This window comes from Pseudophryne corroboree, chromosome 1 (genome assembly GCF_028390025.1).
Source record: "Pseudophryne corroboree isolate aPseCor3 chromosome 1, aPseCor3.hap2, whole genome shotgun sequence".
NCBI classification, from domain to species: Eukaryota; Metazoa; Chordata; class Amphibia; order Anura; family Myobatrachidae; genus Pseudophryne; species Pseudophryne corroboree.
The window spans coordinates 676,937,955-676,957,456 of record NC_086444.1 but is presented as its reverse complement, the minus strand read 5'-3'; the positions used below and the strand labels follow the sequence as shown (position 1 = coordinate 676,957,456).

At 48.1% G+C, this 19,502-nt stretch overlaps 1 protein-coding gene across 2 annotated transcripts in view; it reads right to left on the bottom strand.

Moving 5' to 3' along the window:
* ELL (elongation factor for RNA polymerase II) overlaps nt 1–19,502 on the bottom strand; it is a 388,638-nt gene that overhangs the window by 289,766 nt on the left and 79,370 nt on the right. The gene's annotated exons all lie outside the window — the stretch shown is intronic.

Genomic DNA, 19,502 nt, shown 5'->3' with positions numbered 1-19,502 from the left:
TAGAATTTGTCAGCAGCGCTGTCAGGAGAAGCCTGGAGGTGGGAGGAGTATGGGGGAGGAAGCTAGAGGGACCTTGCACTGAGAGCCGTGCAACACGCTGTCAGCGCCGTTACCAGTCTCCCACTTTGACAGACGCAACGGAGCTGCCAGCAGCAGGGACAAGGGTATGCAGAGCAGGGAGAGCTCAGCGCCTCTTCAGCTGAGCGCCTCCCTGCACTACATACCCTTGCTGAGCGGGTAGCGCCGGCTCTGCATCTGGGTCAGGTTAAGAAAGTCGTGATGGCTAGTAAGTTTGAGATTTTGCTAAATGATTTTATCGTCTCAAGATAAAGCTTGTCCACTCTATTAGATATATTTTCCTCAGCCCCTCCATTGTCATTCCTAAACTGTGCTTTGGATCTAGTGTCATTAAAAAATTATTCAGAGTTGTTTGGCAGAAGGTAGCAGCTGTTGGTCTAGGTCAGTGGTTCCCAAACTCAGTCCGCAAGGACACCCCCCAGTACATGTTTTTCAGGTCACCTAGTAGGTGCACAGGTGTCTTCATGACTTAATGACCCATTTTAAAAGACTCACAGGTGGAACTAATTAGGAAAATGTGAACTGCTGGGGGTCACTGACAACAGAATATGATAACCACTGGTCTAGGATGTGTCTTATGTACACAATTAATTCGCTGTCCAATCTTACACCCCCTTTCATACCAAAATCCTGGATGTAGACGGGTTTCAAGTGGAGTCAGCGTAGAGCCTGGCAGAGAAGAAGGAAGACCAAAGCAGTATGGTTCCAGAGACGACACAGTAAGCAGCACTGAGGATGGACTGGGGTACAATGTGTTAGGAAGGTTGGAGTATTCAAGTCAAGAGATAAGTCAGTGGATAAGGGTCTTCATTACCTCTTGGGAAAGAAGTAGATATTTTGAAGGTGGCAACTGCAAGAGTGCATAAAAGTGTGGTTTGACAGAAAGGGCATAGCAGGGTTGTGTGGGAGCTCTGAAGGGTGGGAATACTATAACGTCAGTCTCAGACATGTTGAGTACAGAAAGTACTAGGACATCAAGAAGAAATAGCAAAAAGCTGGACACGAGTGAGGAGAAAAGAGGTGAGGACAGGGGAGAAGAGGAAGATTTGAGTATCTTCATAACGATTACATTACATGCCAAAAACGCAGGAGAACTTGTCCAGGGAAAAATAGGATTTTAAATACGGTTAATCTTTTTCTCGTAGTCCGTAGAGGATGCTGGGGTCCATATTAGTACCATGGGGTATAGATGGGTCCACCAGGAGCCATTGGCACTTTAAGAGTTTAATAGTGTGGGCTGGCTCCTCCCTCTATGCCCCTCCTACCAGACTCAGTCTAGAAACTGTGCCCGAGGAGAGGACATACTTCGAGAGAAGGAATTACACAGATAGTGGCGAGATTCATACCAGCTCACACAACACGCAAAACCGGCCAACATGCCGGAACAACTCAGCAACAGCTGAAACAGCAAATAACGCAGAACTTACCTAGAAACCAGGCAGTACTGAACTATAAAACCAATGCAGGAAAACGCAGCACTGGGCGGGCGCCCAGCATCCTTTACTGACTACGAGAAAAGGATTTACCGAAATTAAAATCGTATTTTCCGTCCTAGTGGATGCTGGGGTCCATATTAGTACCATGGGGATGTACCAAAGCTCCCAGTATGGGAGGGAGAGCGCAGAGGCTCCTGCAACACTGCTTGACCAAACTTGGTCATCAGAGGCCAAAGTGTCGAACTTGTAAAACTTGGCAAACGTGTTCGACCCAGACCAAGTAGCTGCTCGGCAGAGTTGTACAGCAGAGACACCCCGGGCAGCCGCCCAGGGAAGAGCCCACTTTACGAGTAGAGTAGGCCTTTACAGATTTTGGACATGCCAATCCTGCCGTGGAATAAGCATGCTGGATAATGAACCCGATCCAGCGTGAAATCGACTGCTTGGAAGCAGGACACCCAATCTTCTTGGGATCATAGAGGACAAACAGAGTCACTTTTCCTATGACGAGCCGTCCTCTGCACATAAATCTTCAAAGTCCTCACTACATCCCAGGACTTTGAAGCAATTGAGGAGTCAGTAGCCACTGGCACCACAATAGGTTGGTTGATATGGAAAGCCGATACAACCTTAGGCAGGAACTGTGGACGAGTCCTAAGTTCCGCAGTGTCTTCATCGAAGATTAGATAGGGGCTTTTACAAGATAAAGCCCCCAATTCCAACACGTGTCGTGCAGAAGCCAAGGCCAACAAAGTGACCGCCTTCCACGTAAGAAACTTGAGATCAGCCTCCTGCAGAGGCTCAAACCAAGCAGATTGTAGGAACTGCAACACCACATCTAGATCCCAGGGTGCCGTTGGCGCCACAAAGGGAGGCTGGATGTGCAGAACCCCTTTCAAAAAGGTCTGAACCTCAGGGAGGACAGCCAATTGTTTTTGGAAGAAGATGGACAAAGCAGAGATCTGGACCTTGATGGAGCCCAATCTCAGCCCCATATCCACCCCTGCTTGCAGGAAAAGGAGAAAACCACCAAGTTGAAACTCCACCGCAGGAAAAGTCTGGGACTCACACCAAGAAACATATTTTTTCCAAATACGTAGCTCGTCACTCGGGATACCCTTCCGAGCTAAGATCTGGCGTTCAACCGCCATGCCATCAAACATAGCCATGGTAAGTCTTAATAAGCGAACGGCCCCTGCAGTAGCAGATCCTCCCGAAGAGGTAAGGGCCTTGGATCCTCCAGCAGAAGATTCAGCAGGTCCGCGTACCAAGCCGCCTTGGCCAGTCCGGAGCAATGAGGATTGCCAGAACCTTGGTTCTTCTTACCAGTTGAAGAACTTTTGGTATCAGAGGAAGCAGAGGGAACACATAACACTGACGGGAACACCCACAGTGTTACCAGTGCACCTCCGCAGCTTCTTGTTGAGGTGGGAGGCCATCTTGTCTATGGAAGGAACCCCCCACCAACCGGTTACCTCCTCGAGGCACCACTCTCCTGGATGGAGACCGTGTCTGCTGAGGAATCCGCTTCCCAGTTGTCTACACCCGGAATGAATAGATACCCGAGTAGGCTTTAAGACATCCCGGACCATTGTTTGAATCACCAATGCTTTTTCCACCGGGAGAAAAATCCTCTGCACTTCCGTGTCGAGGATCATTCCCAGGAAAGACAGCCTCCTTGTCGGCTCCAGATGAGATTTTGGAAGGTTCAGGATCCAACCGTGCTCCCTGAGCAGCTGCGTCGTGAGCGTGATGGATCGCAACAACCTCTCCCTGGACGACACCTTGATCAGGAGATCGTCCAGATATGGAATTATGTTCACCCCCTGCTTGCAGAGGAGAACCATCATCTCCGCCAACAACTTGGTGAAGATCCTCAGTGCTGTGGAGAGGCCAAACGGCAGCGCCTGGAACCGATAGTGATCGTCCAACAGTGCAAACCTGAGGTATGCCTGATGCGGCGACCAAATGGGAATGTGGAGGTAAGCATCCTTGATGTCCAGCGACACTAGGAACTCCACCTCCATCAGTCCTGGGATGACAGCTCTCAGAGATTCCATCTTGAATTTGAACTCCCTGAGATAAGGGTTCAAAGACTATGTTTAGAATAGGCAGTACCGAACCATCCGGTTTTGGTACCACAAAAAGGTTCGAATAATAACCCTTGTGCCACTGTTGAGGTGGAACCGGAACAATGACCTCTGACACCACCAATTTTCTGATGGCCTCCAGAAGAATTGTTCTGTCTGCCAGCAAGGCTGGCAAGCCTGACTTGAAGAAACGGTGAGGTGGGGGATCTTGAAACTCCAGTCTGTACCCCCTGGACACAATATCCAGTACCCAGGGGTCCAGGCCCGACGACACCCAGACGTGGCTGAATTGTCGGAGTCTTGACCCCACCTGACCTTCCTCCAGGCATAGATGTCCACAGTCATTCGAAGGACTTCGGGGTAACAGAAGCGGGCTTCTATGCTTGGGATCCTGCGGGAGCAGGTTTCTTTCCCTTGGCACGACCACCTATGAAGAAGGTGTTCGAAGGCTTCTTCTTTCTAGACCTCGGGGGCCGAAAGGACTGTGACGTGGCTGGTGTAAAAGGCTTCTTCGTAGCCTGTGCAGCTGAGGGGAGAAAAGTAGACTTGCCCGCGGTAGCCGTGGCAATCCACGCATCCAGCGCCTCCCCAATGAGAGCCTGACCTGTATATGGTAGGCGCTCCACGCTCCTCCAGGATCCGCGTCCGAGGACCATTGGCGCAGCCAGAGACCACTGCGAGCCAAGACATACATGGAGGAGATCCCCACAGCCATGGAATCCAGGTCCTTCATGGAATCAACCAGGAACCCTGAATATGGCGTAAAAACAAATCAACGTCACCTTTACCCAGCGTAGTCGATTCCTCCTGCAGAGTGGTTGACCACCTGGCAATAGCTTTTGCAATCCAAGCACAAGCTATAGTAGGCCGTAATATAGCCCCGGAAGCCGCGTTAATGGATTTCAGCGTAGCATCCACCTTGTGATCTGCCGGGTCCTTCAACGCAGTAGATCCCGGGACTGGCAACACCACCTGTTTAGACTGATGGACTGTCGTTTCTCTTTGCTGAGTTGAGTGGTTCATGCCATAATATGGATTACAACAGTAGTCAAAGAGGTGTCCACTATGTACTAACCCTACCTCTGCATAACACAACTGATGGTCTCAAACACATTAAGAAGGCAAGTAATTCGGGGGGCGTGGCTTGGCCGAGCATGGAGTAGGAAGCTAGGAGTTAGAGCTCCGTATATCCTGCCTTTTATATCCTGCTTTCCCCGCTAGTGGCTACCAATAACCCGGCTCAGGCGTTGTGGCTTTTGACCCTGCTCATATTGAGGGGTCTGTGGGACGGTGTTTCTGCCCTGGGAAGCCGCTGGACGTATCGCGGCCTACACCGCTCGGCATCACTCCTTCCGCCCGGCGCCATCTTGGGAATCAGCGGCGGAGTCCGGAGCCGCGCTGGGACGGGGCTCCCTCCACTCGCACCATCTGCTGTTTTCGGCTGAACCGGAGATCGCTGTGTGCCCCTGTCTCCTTTCACCTTGCGTTTGGCGGACTGCAGGCCCCTCTGTGGCGGTGATAGCTGCTGGCGGCGCGGGGGTACATCTGCCTACACGGGCCGTCTCTCCTCACATCCCCTGCCTCTCTGCGCTGCTGGTCGGAGCCTCCCAGCCTGCATTACTCTGCCTGCAGGGCTGCCTTGATACCTACAACTACCCTGCTCTACCCACACTGCTGGGTGACGTTTCCATATCTACACTACTCTCTGAGATGGTCCACTCAAAAGCCTGCTGTTGATTATACTGCCTGACTGCTGACATTACAGATTTCCTTTTCCCTGCCTGGGTTTATTCAACTGCGTGAGACTCTGGAGTCCTGGGGATTTTACAACCTGTGGTGAGCACGTACTGTTTATTCTAGATCATTGAATCTGCCCGTCTCCCATCATGGTGCGTGGGGGCAGTGCTGCTGCTGCTACCGCTGCTGCTAAACTTGAAAAATATGCTAGAGGCTCTCAATCCTCCTCCCAACCCACCAGGGCTGCTGCTCCCCCATCCCCCTCTTCCCCTTCGGAATCACCACCTCGGGAAGACGACACGTCTCAGTCGACGCAGCAAATTCTCTTAGCCATATCCACATCCGAGCACAGAGTCATGGATAAAATTGGCCAAGTACAGGTGGATATTACTTTAATCAGGCATGACATGCAAAAGATTCGTGAACGGGTGGGGGAGGCGGAACACCGTATCTCCGACCTAGAAGACGTCACCAATCCTCTCAAAGACACAGTTTCCAGCCTCACAACTCAGATGTCGGCAGTTAAGGCGAAGCTCTCCGATATTGAAGGAAGACTGCGTCGTAATAACGTTCGCTTTGTGGGCCTCCCGGAGAGAGTGGAGGGCTCCTCCCCAGAATCCTTCCTTGAAACATGGCTTCTCCGTCTATTTCAACGCGATGACTTTGGTCCTCAGTTCTCTGTGGAGAGGGCCCATCGATTGCCTGCCAGGGCTCCTCCCCCGGGCGCACCTGCACGCACTTTCATAGCCCGTTTTCTACATTACAGGGACCGGGATGCAGTCCTACGGCTGGCCCGTACACAGGGTCCTTTGAAATTTGACAACCATGATATTGCTGTCTACCCAGACTTTGCCGTGGAAGTCCAGAAGTCGCGTACGCAGTTCCTACAGGTCAAGAGAAAGCTTCGTGATCATCAAATTCAATATGCCATGTTATTTCCGGCACGGTTGAGGGTGGTGTATGATGGCTCCACACACTTCTTCAATACCCCTCAAGAGGCGGAGGCCTGGCTTGAGCGCAGACCCAGGCCCCCTATTTAGGGACTGGTTCTCCCTCAGAGGACGCATTGACTGCTGGGTTCTGTACTCCTTCTAATCCTGTAGCGGGAATGATCTTTATTTCTAGGAGCTGAATGCTAGGATATAGCCTTTTTGTAGAGGCATTAGTTGTCTCTACTCCCTAGGGTTGTTATAGGTTCTCAGCCTTAGTTCAGTTAACGGTTTTTCTGGGATCCAGGCGTGTCTAGTTTGGGATGGATATGCAGGGAGGGGGGGGTTTGGGTTGTTCTGGGTTTGTTCTTTTTTTTGTACATGTATTGTCTTATGTGTCACTGTGCTATTTTTTTTTCTCGAACTGTAATGTGTCCATGATTTCGTTTATGTATGCCTTCTGCTCTCCGTATGCTCCGCCTGTGTGCTGGCGGGGGGTCGTAGTGATCCCTTTGCTTCTTTCCCCTTTACGTTATGGGTTCCTCTCTTTTGCTTGCCTTGCTTGCCTTGGATTTTCTTCTTCTCCTCCCTCTCCGCATTTGCCCCTTGCCCTTTTTCTCCTCCTGTCCTTTCTCTTTTGCATCTATGGCTGCAGGGGTTGATGGACTCCGCATACTCGGCTGGAATGTGAGGGGCCTGAATGACCGCATTAAGCGGGCTCTGGTTTTGTCTCAGGTGAGAAAATATAGGGCAGATATCATATGCCTTTCCGAAACACATCTAGTTGGTACTAAAACCTTGGCTCTCAGGAAGCCCTGGGTGGGTCTCTCCTATCACTCCACCTTCTCTGCTAACTCCAGGGGGGTTTCAGTTTTGGTGCGGAAGTCGGTTAATTTCCACTTGGTTCATAGCCAAATTGACCAATATGGCAGATATGTATTTCTTAGGGCCTATGTTAACCGTACACTTTTACACATACTTGCTGTCTACGTCCCTCCCCCCTACAATAATGAGGTACTCAGGCGGGCGATGTCGTTTCTTGCTACTTCTCCCTCGGCTCCGGTCCTTTGCATCGGTGACTTCAATAATGTTTTGGATAAAGTCTTAGATAGATGGACTGAGCTTCCCCCTTCCCTACCCTCTGCCTCCCCGTCCCCCACTCCGTTCGCAAGGTTGATTTCCGAGCTTGGACTCCTGGATATTTGGAGGTTGAGACACCCTAATCAACTCCAATACTCCTGCCACTCGGCCAGCTTTCACTCGTTCTCGAGAATAGACTTGGCCCTCGTCTCCCCTGATCTCACTGCTAGAATACTGGATGTCCAGTACCTTCAGAGGGGAATCTCGGATTACTCACCTGTGCTGGTGGTCCTGGATTCTGTTCCTCCCCGTGGGGCTAAGCTCTGGAAGTTGAATCCCTTTTGGTTGACCTTGTTAACTGACCACGAGGCCTTGCTTAACGAATGGAGTGATTTTGGGGTTCATAATGCGTCCTGTTCTGATCCACTGGTTAAACATGACGCATTTAAAGCTTCACTACGGGGCTCCTTCATACGACAAATAGCTAATGTCAAGAAATCTAGTAGAGAAGAGGAGATGCGCCTGGAGCTTGCCTGTTCCCAATCCGAATCTACTTACCTCACTACTAGGACCCTTGATGATCGGGCAAGTTGGGATTTGGCCAGGAAAGCCTGGTCTGACCACTTGCTTGATAAATCAAAGCGCAAATTACTTTTCTCCCAGCACGCCCTGTATTCACAATCGGACACGGGGGGTAGTTACTTGGCATTTCTGGCTAGGGGAGAGAGAGAACGGGGGGTTCCATTCAGCAGGTCTGTGATACTCAGGGCGAAATGGTATATGCCACTCCTGAAATAGCCCAGGTCTTCCAGTCCTTTTATTCCTCGCTGTATGCCTCTAGAGTCACCTATACCCCCACTCAACTACAGCAATATCTTTCAGACATTACCCTGCCACAACTGTCTCAACAATCTGTAGATATTTTGGATGCTAATATTACCCCAGAGGAAGTTGAGGCTGCTATTGCCTCCTTCCCTAACAAAAAGGCCCCGGGTAGCGACGGTATACCGGTTGAAGCTTATAAACAATATCGTGCATACTTTGTCCCCTATCTTTTGACTCTCTTTAATACATTGCTGGAGGGCGCTCGTCTACCTCCCTCTATGTCTGAAGCTATTATCGTGGTGATCCTTAAACCGGGTAAAGACCCTACGGCCCCGGAATCCTACCGCCCGATCTCATTGCTACCTACTGATGTCAAAATTTTGGCCAAAATTCTGGCACTTAGACTCAATAGTGTTATCACTTCGATCATACATGATGACCAGACAGGATTTATGCCAGGCAAGTCCACCCTCCAAAATTTGAGGCGACTGTTCTGTCACCTGCAGATGGGGGACCGCCCCGAGTCGGAGGCTGTGGTAGTTTCTGTGGAGTGGGTGTATTTGTGGGAAGTACTTAGACGGTTTGCTTTTGGCCCCAAATTCATACGCTGGGTACAATTACTCTATTCCTCCCCCGTGGCTCGGATATCTGTCAATGGCTATGTGACCTCCCCGTTTGCTTTGTCCCGTGGTACCAGACAGGGCTGCCCACTCTCCCCTGCCCTTTTTGCCCTGGCTGTAGAGCCATTGGCATGTTTCATCAGAGCGTCCCCTGATGTTAGGGGCATCACCATTGACGGACATGAGGATGTCATTGCATTATATGCCGATGACATGCTCTTGTTCCTCAGAGACCCTGATGCTTCCCTGACCTCCCTTCTGGGTATTGTTGATACATTTGGTCTCTACTCCGGCCTGACTATCAACTGGAATAAGTCTAATGTCTTTCCCATCTCTGGTATTCTTCCTGACCCGTTGCCAGATGTGTCCTCCTTGACCTGGACCCTTCGCTTTCAGTATCTTGGTGTCTGGATCACTCCTAATGTTAAGTCTTTTGTACATCAAAACATTGACCAGGTCACGATGGATCTGAAGCGACGGGTTCATGTATGGAAGAAGCTTCCCCTTACTGTCACGGGTCGCATTAACCTTATAAAGATGGTGATGCAACCGAAGTATCTTTATTTATTGCAGCACTCTCCTACTTATATCCCCAAGAAAATATTCACTAATATTGATAGTGTACTTTCCTCCTTTGTTTGGGGTGACAAAACGCCTAGGGTTGCCCTGAAAGCTCTGGTTAAGGCTAAAATCGGATGGAGGTTTGGGCTTTCCCAATCTCCGGGCCTATTATATAGCTGCTCAGCTTGCACACCTGTCTAATTGGATTCTCAACAGGGATAGTCTCACATTTGAGAGATTCTTTGCCGAGTGTGTGGGGTCTCATTTCTCCCCTCTCCAGTTTCTTCTTTCTGCCTCTTCTACTGCTGGTCTTCCTCCTTTACTACGACAATCGCTACTTGTGTGGCGTCAGGCTCACTCCTATTACTCATGGCAGGGCACAGACTCTGACACGCCACTCTGGTTCAATCCAAGATATAGGGAGTTGTTGCAACTCTCACAGGACAACATATGGATTGGGGCAGGCCTTACCACAGTCTTGCAACTATTTGATAATGGTGTTTTCAAGTCTTTCGCACAACTGAAGGAGGAGCTTGAAATATCCAATAGATCCTTTTATCGCTATCTACAGCTCCGCCATGCGGTGCAGGCACAGTTTGGGGCCTCACCCCCGCCCATTTCTGACTCCCCGATTAAAGATATGGTTAGGAATTTAGGTGCAAGACACCAAGTTTCCATTCTATATAGTAGTCTGAATGCACACATCTGTCCGAATATATTTGATCAACTTAAACTCAAATGGGAACAAGACATTGGCCCAATTGCAGACGACCAATGGCTACAGGTGTTGAGCTCACTTAAATACTCCACTCAGTGTATCAAATATCAGCAGGTTTATTATTATGTTCTGCATAGGACATACAGAACTCCAGTTTCTATGTATAAAGCAGGCCTACAGCCTGATAGTACCTGCCCCAGATGTGGTGCCCTTGAATCTACTTTTTGGCACTTATTATGGCTGTGCCCCACTGTGTATGCCTTTTGGGCAGCAGTTTGGGCGGACGTTCTGCTCACTGAACCTACGCTCCCCCCCCCCTCTCTCCTACTATATGTATGTTTGCGCTAGACTTAGAGGAATCCTACTGCCCTGCACTATACAAATATGTTCTTTGCCTGACTACCTTAGCTAAGGTGATTATAGCGCGTAACTGGTTTGCTACCTCTTCCCCCAGTGTGTACAACTGGCGAGCCCTAGTAAATGAGGTGTCAGGACACGAGAGGTTTACACATAGATCTAGAGGGACCCTACCCCATTACTTTAGCAAGTGGGATAGGTGGAATACCTCCCGTCTGGCTACAACTGGAGCAATATTCTCTGACTGATTGAGGCTTCGTATTTGAATTTACAATGTTGCCGTGACGCTTATTCCATGTGACACAGATGGTATTAATTACTGTATTTTTTCTGCAATGTGTGTTTTTTTTTTTTTTTTTCTCTTCTCTTTCTTTCTCCCTCTGTTTTGATTGTTGTTCTGGTTTTGTTCTGCATTTAATGTTGTTATTTTTTTTTTACCTTGTCCTTGTGAAAAACTCTAATAAAAAATTACACAAGTAAAAAAAAAAAAAAAGAAGGCAAGTAATTCCACAGATTGACCCTTGACAAGGCACACCTGTTAATTCAAAACCATTCAAGGAGGGTTGTGTCTATGTTGCCTTCGTGCAAAGGACCTGGACGTGACAAAACGAGTGGGCAGGAGAGAACTTCCGCCCTTACAGCTCCTACATGTTTTCTTCGTTCTCCTACCGTTTGGGGTATTTTTTTTTCTATTCAGCAATGGACGCTCGCCACGCATCGGGCTGGTGTCTCGCTCCTCTTCGTTTGACACACTTTTCTATTCCAAATAGATTGTGACATGGACCCAGGGGGTTATGGGAAAGATCCTCTGCATGAAGAGAATCTAGACCAGCGTTTTTCAACCCATGTGCCGCGGCACACTAGTGTGCCGCGGCTGGTTGACAAGTGTGCCGCAGAGTCAGAGCCCCCTTCACTAACTGTGGACCTTGACAGCGGACACGCGGGCAGCGCTGGGCTCTTCTGATAGTGCCTGAGCCGTGACCTATAGTGACGCGGCGGCATGGCATCACAGGTCACATGCGCTACATAGCATGGCTGGCAGCATGCCCGCCCACCAGCCCGTACGATTGTCTGCCATCCAGCCCGCATAACAGCCCCACTCGCCAGCTAACCAGCCGGGCAGCTAGTCTGCCTGCATGCCTGTCTACCGCTCACAGATCTGCACTGTGAGCTTCACTCCAGCCGATGAGGGACCTGAGCTCCTTTCTCTTCTACCAGCAGGTAACGACCAATGTATTTTATTCATTTTTATTTTGGGAGCAAATGTGTGTTTTAATACTATGGGGGCTAGTGTGTGTGTTTTTTGTTCTTGAGGAGGCAAATGTTTGTTTTTATTGCTGAGGGGGCAAATGTTTGTTTTTATTGCTGAGGGGGCAAATGTTTGTTTTTTTATTCTGAGGGGGCACATGTTTGTTTTTATTTGTGAGGGGACAAATGTTTGTTTTTTTATTCTGAGGGGGCTGTTTTTATTACTGTGAGGGCCAAATGTGTGTGGGGGTTTTCGGTGGTGGCAAATGTATTTATTTTATTACTGTGAGTGCCCGTGTGTTTCTTTTATTACCGTGGGGGCCACTATGTGTGTTTTTCCCCGTGGAGGACTGGTGGTGTGCCTCAGCAATTTAAAAATATTGTTCGGTGTGCCGCGAGTTGAAAAAGGTTGAAAATCACTGATCTAGATGCTACCATTCGAGGAGACTACCTCATGAAGCTGACTGAGAGAATGCCAAGAGCGTCCAAAGCTGCATCAAAGCAAAATGGGGCTACTTTGAGGAATATAAATTATATAAAAACAGATTTTGATTTAACATTTTTTTGTTTACAACAATAATTGCATGTGTGTGTTTTTATAGTTTTGAAGTCTTCAGTAGTAATCTACAATGTAGAAAATTAAAAGAAAAAAAAACCATTGAATGAGAAGGTGTGTCCAAACTTTTAACTGGTACTGTAGTTCCGGTGTTGATTTTTTTTTGCATCACTTCACTCCCGGTGATTCCTACCTACATTAATTTACAAAGTTTAATTTATTGAAGGACCTCAATATCTATTTGCTGATCTGTCTATTGGCTGTGATTGGACTTTCCAGCTGCTACCTGCGGATTCCCTGCATGACGGATCCTTTCCTGTTACTAAATGGCATTACGCTGGTTACTATGGTGTTATGGGACTGGACACTGGGCTTGGGTCAGCTTCTGTAATAAAAGCAACTATGCCCAGAGTGCTACAGTTTGTAATGGTGTCACTGCTAGTGCTGCGATCCAAAAGGGTTATGGAATGTTTTAACCATGTCAATGGGCAACACTGTTCTCACAGGGATTTAAATGCTGTCCCTAATACCAGATGCCAAAATAGTTATGTCCCTGTCACCGGTTATAACTCTATACTCTTAAAACACTAAGTGGTTACAGTACTGCTGATGGACGCATGTATCCGTGCATAAATATCCTTTATTTTTTATGCTCCCCTTTCTGTAAATTATAAGGCTGTCTCGAAGATCTTCTAACAGAAAGTCCCAGGCTGAGGTCTGATATACCGGCCAGTGGCCGCTGTCTTATTTCCTATTGGCGGTTGTATAATGTAATGTATTTCTGTGATGAAAACATAATTGAATACCCTGGAAGTAATAACTGGAGCTTATAAGTATATTAATGTGGTTTGTTTAATACAGTATATAAAACATCTCCGCCATGCAATCTATTCTCTGGATGTCAAATCCTGAGAGGGCGAAGGGACTGATGCCTCATTTATAATCCATAGGGAATGTTCAGCCATGCGTCTACTCCACCCAATCCACCCCCGCCAGTTACTCACCCATCTCATCCTGACTTCTGTGCCCTAACCTCACCAACCTCCTCTTGGCCTCTCTGCCATAATTTCACCCACCTCCCTCTTCCAACAATAAGCTGCTCTACTGTGTGACATAATGCGAATAAGGTGCTACACTGTGTGATAGAATGTGAAAAAGGGTCTCTAGTGTGTGACGTAGGATGAATAAAGAGCTCTACTGCATGGCGTATTGTGAATAAGGTTGCTATACAGTGCTGCATAAAACTTAAATTGGAGTACTATTGAGTGGCCATGACCCTTCCCTGCAAGACAACGTCCCATTTCTTGGGGGCACATGCCTTTGGCGCGCATTACTCCTTTTTAAAGTATGGAGGAGATGAAGCGGGGACGCCAATGCTCTGTGATTCAGATATGGCCATGGACCTTTATGGCTGCAGATTAAGACTGTCTTGCTGTTACAAATCACTTTCATAGCCACTTGAGCTGGATGCTCTATAAAGCACAGTGCTATGAGCATATGTATAAATCCTAATCTATATATAAAAAAAAAATAATTCAGATATTCTACGATTTGGGAGGTTATCTACTGTACTATTATAAACATTCCAGAAAACAATCAACTATTTCTTTGAAGACCACTATCAAAAGACATCATAATGAAACGTTGTGTTTATTTATATCTGTTACTCCGTAGCCCGATACAGGAAATAAATAAAAAAATCTAAACACAGGTTTTCTATTTTTATTTTTTTTTAATCGAAATAATAAAATAGACCTCCAATATTCTATTTTTAAATAAACTATTCAAAACATGCAGAAGTAGGCAGGCACTGTCTGCCTACTTCTGTGACAACGCAAGTTGGAGAGAAGTTGGCTGGTCTGCTGAAAATAGGATTTTAATTACCTACCAGTAAATCCTTTTCTCGTAGTCCGTAGAGGATGCTGGGGTCCACATTACTACCATGGGGTATAGACAGGTCCACCAGGAGCCATTGGTACTTTAAAAGTTTGAGTGTGTTGGCTGGCTCCTCCCTCTATGCCCCTCCTACCAGACTCCGTCTAGAAACTGTGCCCGAGGAGACTGACATCTTCGAGAGAAGGATTTTACACAGATAGTGGAGAAAGTCACACCAGCTCTCTCTCACACAAACACGGCAAAGCAAGCTAACTAGCTTGAAACATCAGCCATGGCTGAACAAGATTACTTCCCAAGTAACAAAACAGTACTTAACCTAAAACTAAGCAGTACTGAACTAAACCACTGCAGGATCACGAAGCGCTGGGCGGACGCCCAGCATCCTCTACAGACTACGAGAAAAGGATTTACTGGTAGGTAATTAAAATCATAATTTTCTCTTACGTCCTAGAGCAGGCTTTTTCAACCAGTGTGCCGTGGCACACGAGCAGTTGCAAGGTGTGCTGCGGAGCCAGAGCAGCTTCCTGCACCTTCAGAGTGAACTGTTGGCCCGGGCTCTTCTTAGAGGATTAGTCGTGCTGATATCATAGGTCATGGCCACCATGTCTCACCACCCAGCCAGCCCACCCGCCTGCATACACATCTTCCAGGTCCTGCCTACATACACAGCTTTCCTTGCCCACCCACATCCACACCTGCGCGACTGCCCACTGCTCAGTATTCGCAGCACTCCACTATGAAACCCCCCCCACCACTGACGGACAGGAAGGAGGGACAGCTGACCGGTAGGGGCTAATATTTGTTATTTTATTTATCCTGTGGGGAACAGTAGGATTTATGGGGGGAGAATAAGGATTTATGGGGGGGAACAATGTGAATAATTCATGTGGGGAGCAACATGATTTATGTGGAGAGCAATGTAATTACTTTATGTGGGGAGCAATAGGATTTATTGTTGGGGAGCATTGCGATTGTTTTTTTCTGTGTAGGCCAATGTATGTGTGGAATTTTTTTTTTACTGTGAGGGCCAGTGTGTATGTTTTGTATTTTTTCTGTGGGGAACTTATGGTGTGCCTTGGCAATTTTAAAATATTGTTCGGTGTGCCGCAAGTAAAAAAAAAAAAATCACTGTCCTAGAGGATGCTGGGGTCCACATTAGTATCATGGGGATGTACCAAAGCTCCCAGAACGGGAGGGAGAGTGCGGAGGCTTCTGCAGAACCAACTGCCCAAACTTAAGGTCCTCAGAGGCCAAAGTATCGAACTTGTAGAACTTTGCGAACGTGTTCGACCCCGACCAAGTAGCTGCTCGGCAGAGTTGTAACGCCGAGACACCCCGGGCAGCCGCCCAGGAAGAACCCACTTTACGAGTAGAGTGGGCCTTAACAGACGTAGGACACGGCAAGCCTGCCGTAGAATACGCATGCCGTATAGTGAACCTGATCCAGCGAGAGATTGTCTGCTTAGAAGCAGGACACCCAATTTTCTTGGGATCATACAGGACAAACAGACTCAGATTTCCTGTGAGGAGCAGTCCTCCTCACATAGGGCCTAATTCTGAGTTGATCGCAGCAGATTTGTTAGCAGTTGGGCAAAACTATGTGCACTGAAGGAGGAGCAGAGAGGGTTAGATTTGGTATCCGGTTGATAGACACAGACATTAGGTCGACAGGGTCAAAAAGGTAGACAAAAAAAGCTAGACCTTTTTTTTTTTTTTAAATTTAACATGTTTTTGGACTATAACCTTCTCTATCCATGTCGGCATAGAGTTGGTTATAAACCTTGTGGCGAGCGCAGCGAGCCACCAAGCCCGAAGTGTAGCGAGCCCCGCGAGAGTATGGCTTTCTACAATTGGGGGTCCCAGATGACAAAACTATACACAAACCACAAAATGGCAAAAAATAAAATAAAAAAATGGTGTCTACCTTTTTTTATGTCGACCTTTTGACCCTGTCGACCTAATGTCTGTCTAACATATGATGTCTATCTATTGACTGTCTAACTAGACACTGTCTATCTTTTATACCACACCCGTTAGATTTTGGTGGGGTGTATTCAAAATGAAATCTAAATTGCAGTGTAAAAATAAAGCAGCCAGTATTTACCCTGCATAGAAACAATATAACCCACCCAAATCTAACTCTCTCTGCAAATGTTATATCTGCTGCCCCCTGCAGTGCACATGGTTTTGCCCAATTGCCAACAAACTTGCTGCTGCGATCAACTCAGAAGTACCCCTATAGATCTTTAGAGCCCTTACAACATCCAAGGACTTTGATGAAATTGAGGAGTCAGTCGCAACTGGCACCACAATAGATTGGTTGATATGAAATGCCGACACAACCTTCGGAAGAAACTGCTGACCTGTCCGAAGCTCAGCTCTATCTTCATGGAAGATCAAGTATGGGCTTTGTCATGACAAAGCACCCATCTCCAACATACGTCTAGCAGAAGCTAAGGACAACGAAGTGACAGCCTTCCACGTGAGAAAATGGACCTCAACCTCCTGAAAAGGCTCAAACCAGTCCGACTGGAGGAACTGTAACACCACGTTAAGATCCCAAGGCGCCGTAGGCAGTACAAAGGGAGGTTGGATGTGCAGAACTCCCTTCAAAAAAGTCTGAACCTCAGGGAGGGCAGCCAACTGTTCCTGGAAGAAAATGGATAGGGACGAAATTTGAACCTTTATGGATCCCAACCTCAGGTCCATATCCACACCTGCTTGCAGAAAGAGGAGAAACCTTCCCAGTTAAAACTCCACCGTAGGAAACTTCTGACTCGCACCAAGATACATATTTTTTCCAAATACGATGGTAATGTTTAGACGTTACTCCTTTCCTAGCCTGTATCAGGGTAGGAATAACCTTGTTCGGAATGCCCTTCCGAGCTAGTATCTGGCGTTCAACCTCCATGCCGTCAAACGTAGCCGTGGTAAGTCTTAATAGGCGAACGGCCCCTGCTGCAGCAGGACCTCCCGAAGAGGAAGAGGCCTCGGCTCTTCTAGCAGTAGATCCGCGTACCAAGCCCTTCTTGGCCAGTGCGGAGCAATGATGACTGCCTGATCTCCTGTTCTACATATGAATTGGAGAACTCTTGGAATGAGTGGAAGTGGAGGAAACACATACACCGACTGGAACACCCACAGAATCACTAAGGCATCCAAGCCATTGCTTGCGGGTCCCTCGACCTGAAACAACACTGAAGCTTCTTGTTGAGGCAAGAGGCCATCATGTGGATCTGGGGTACGCCCCAACGATCGGTTACCTCCTGGAACACCTCCGGATGGAGACCACACTCCCTCAGCAGACACGATCTCCACCCGGGGAAGTCCGCTTCCCAGTTGTCTACTCCCGGAATGAATATTGCTGACAGCGACAAAGCGTGTTTTTCTGCCCAGAGAATGATTCTCGTTACCTCTGACATTGTTGCTCTGCTCTTCGTTCCGCCTTGTCGGTTTATGTAAACCACTGTTGTTACGTTGTCCGACTGTACCTGAATGGCCCGATTTCTCAGAAAATGGGCCGCTTGGAGAAGACCGTTGTATACGGCTCTTAGTTCCAGAATGTTTATCGGCAGGCCGGCTTCCAGACTTGACCACCTTCATTTGAAGGTTTCCCCTTGAGTGACTGCGCCCCAGCCCCGGAGACTTGCATCCGCGGTTAGAAGAATCCAGTCCTGAATCCCAAACCTGCGGCCCTCCAGAAGTTGAGGTAATTGCAGCCCCCAGAGGAGTGAAATCCTGGCCTTTGTCGACAGACGTATTCTCTGGTGCATGTGTAGATGGGATCCCGACCACTTGTCCAGGAAATCCAGTTGGATGGACAGAGTGTGAAACCTCCCGTACTGCAGAGCCTCGTAAGAGGCCACCATCTTCCCCAGAAGGCGAATGCACTGATGAACAGACACCCAGGTTGGCTTCAGGACATCCTGGACCAATGTTTGTATCACCAACGCTTTTTCCTCTGGAAGAAACACCCTCTGCACTTCCGTGTCGAGGATCATTCCCAGAAAGGACAACGTCCTGGTTGGTTCCAAATGTGATTTTGGAAGATTCAGGATCCAACCATGTTCCCTGAGAAGCTGTGTCGTGAGAGCTATGGACCGTTACCGCTCCTCCTTAAACGATGCCTTTATCAGCAGATCGTCCAGATATGGAATTATGTTCACCCCCTGTCTGCGGAGGAGAACCATCATTTCCGCCATCACCTGAATACCCCTTTATGCTGTGGAAAGGCCGAATGGCCTGAAACCGAAAATGACAGTCCAACAGTACGAATCGGAGATAATCTTGATGCGGCAGCCAAATCGAAATAGGGAGGTACGCATCCTTGATATCCAGGGATACCAGGAATTCCATCTCCTCCAGACCCGATATCACTGCCCTTAGAGACTCCATTTTGAACTTGAACTCCCTCAGAAAGGGGTTTAGTGATTTTAAAGTTCAGAATGGGCCTGACCGAACTATCCGGCTTCGGTACCCCCGAAAAGGTTCGAATAGTAACCTTTGTTTTGCACCTGGGAAGGAACTGGTACGATAACCTGTGCCTCCACCAGCTTCTGGATGGCTCCCTGTAGGGTAGCCCTGTCTGCCGGCAAAGCTGGCAAGCCTGATTTGAAGAACCGGTGAGGAGGAAGATCTTGAAATTCCATCCGGTACCCCTGGGACACAATATTTAGTACCCAAGGATCCAGGCCGGACAACACCCAGACGTGACTGAAAATGTCTGAGTCTCACCCCCACTGGCTCTACCTTCAGGCCGCGCTGTCCACCGTCATGCTGAGGATTTTGGTGTACCAGAAGCAGGTTTCTGTTCCTGGGAACCTGCAGCAGCAGGTTTCTTGGATTTTGGCCGACCTGCTCTAAAGAAAGTGTTGGACAGTTTGGCCTTTCTTGTTTTAGTAACACGAAAGGACTGATGCCGCTGAAGGAAAAGGTTTCTTCACAGCAGGTGCAGCTGAGGGAAGAAAGGGTAACTTACCCGCTGTAGCCGTGGAGATACACGCATCCAACGCTTCCCCAAAGAGAGCATGCCCTGTGTAGGGTATGGTCTCCTCACCTCTGCTGGATTCCGCACCGGCAGACCACTGGCGCAGCCACAGTCCTCGACGAGCTGAGACAGACATGGAAGAAATTCCTGCAGCCATTGAACCCAGGTCCTTCATGGATTCCACCATAAATCCTGCAGAATCCTGAATATTACGTAAAAACAATTCTACGCCACCGTTATCCATAGTATCCAAATTCTCAAGTAACGTGCCTGACCACTTTACTATAGCTTTGGAAATCCATGCACAGGAAAGAGTAGGCCGTAGTATCGCCCCTGAAGCAGTGTATACGGAGCGTAGTATCGCCCCTGAAGCAATGTATACGG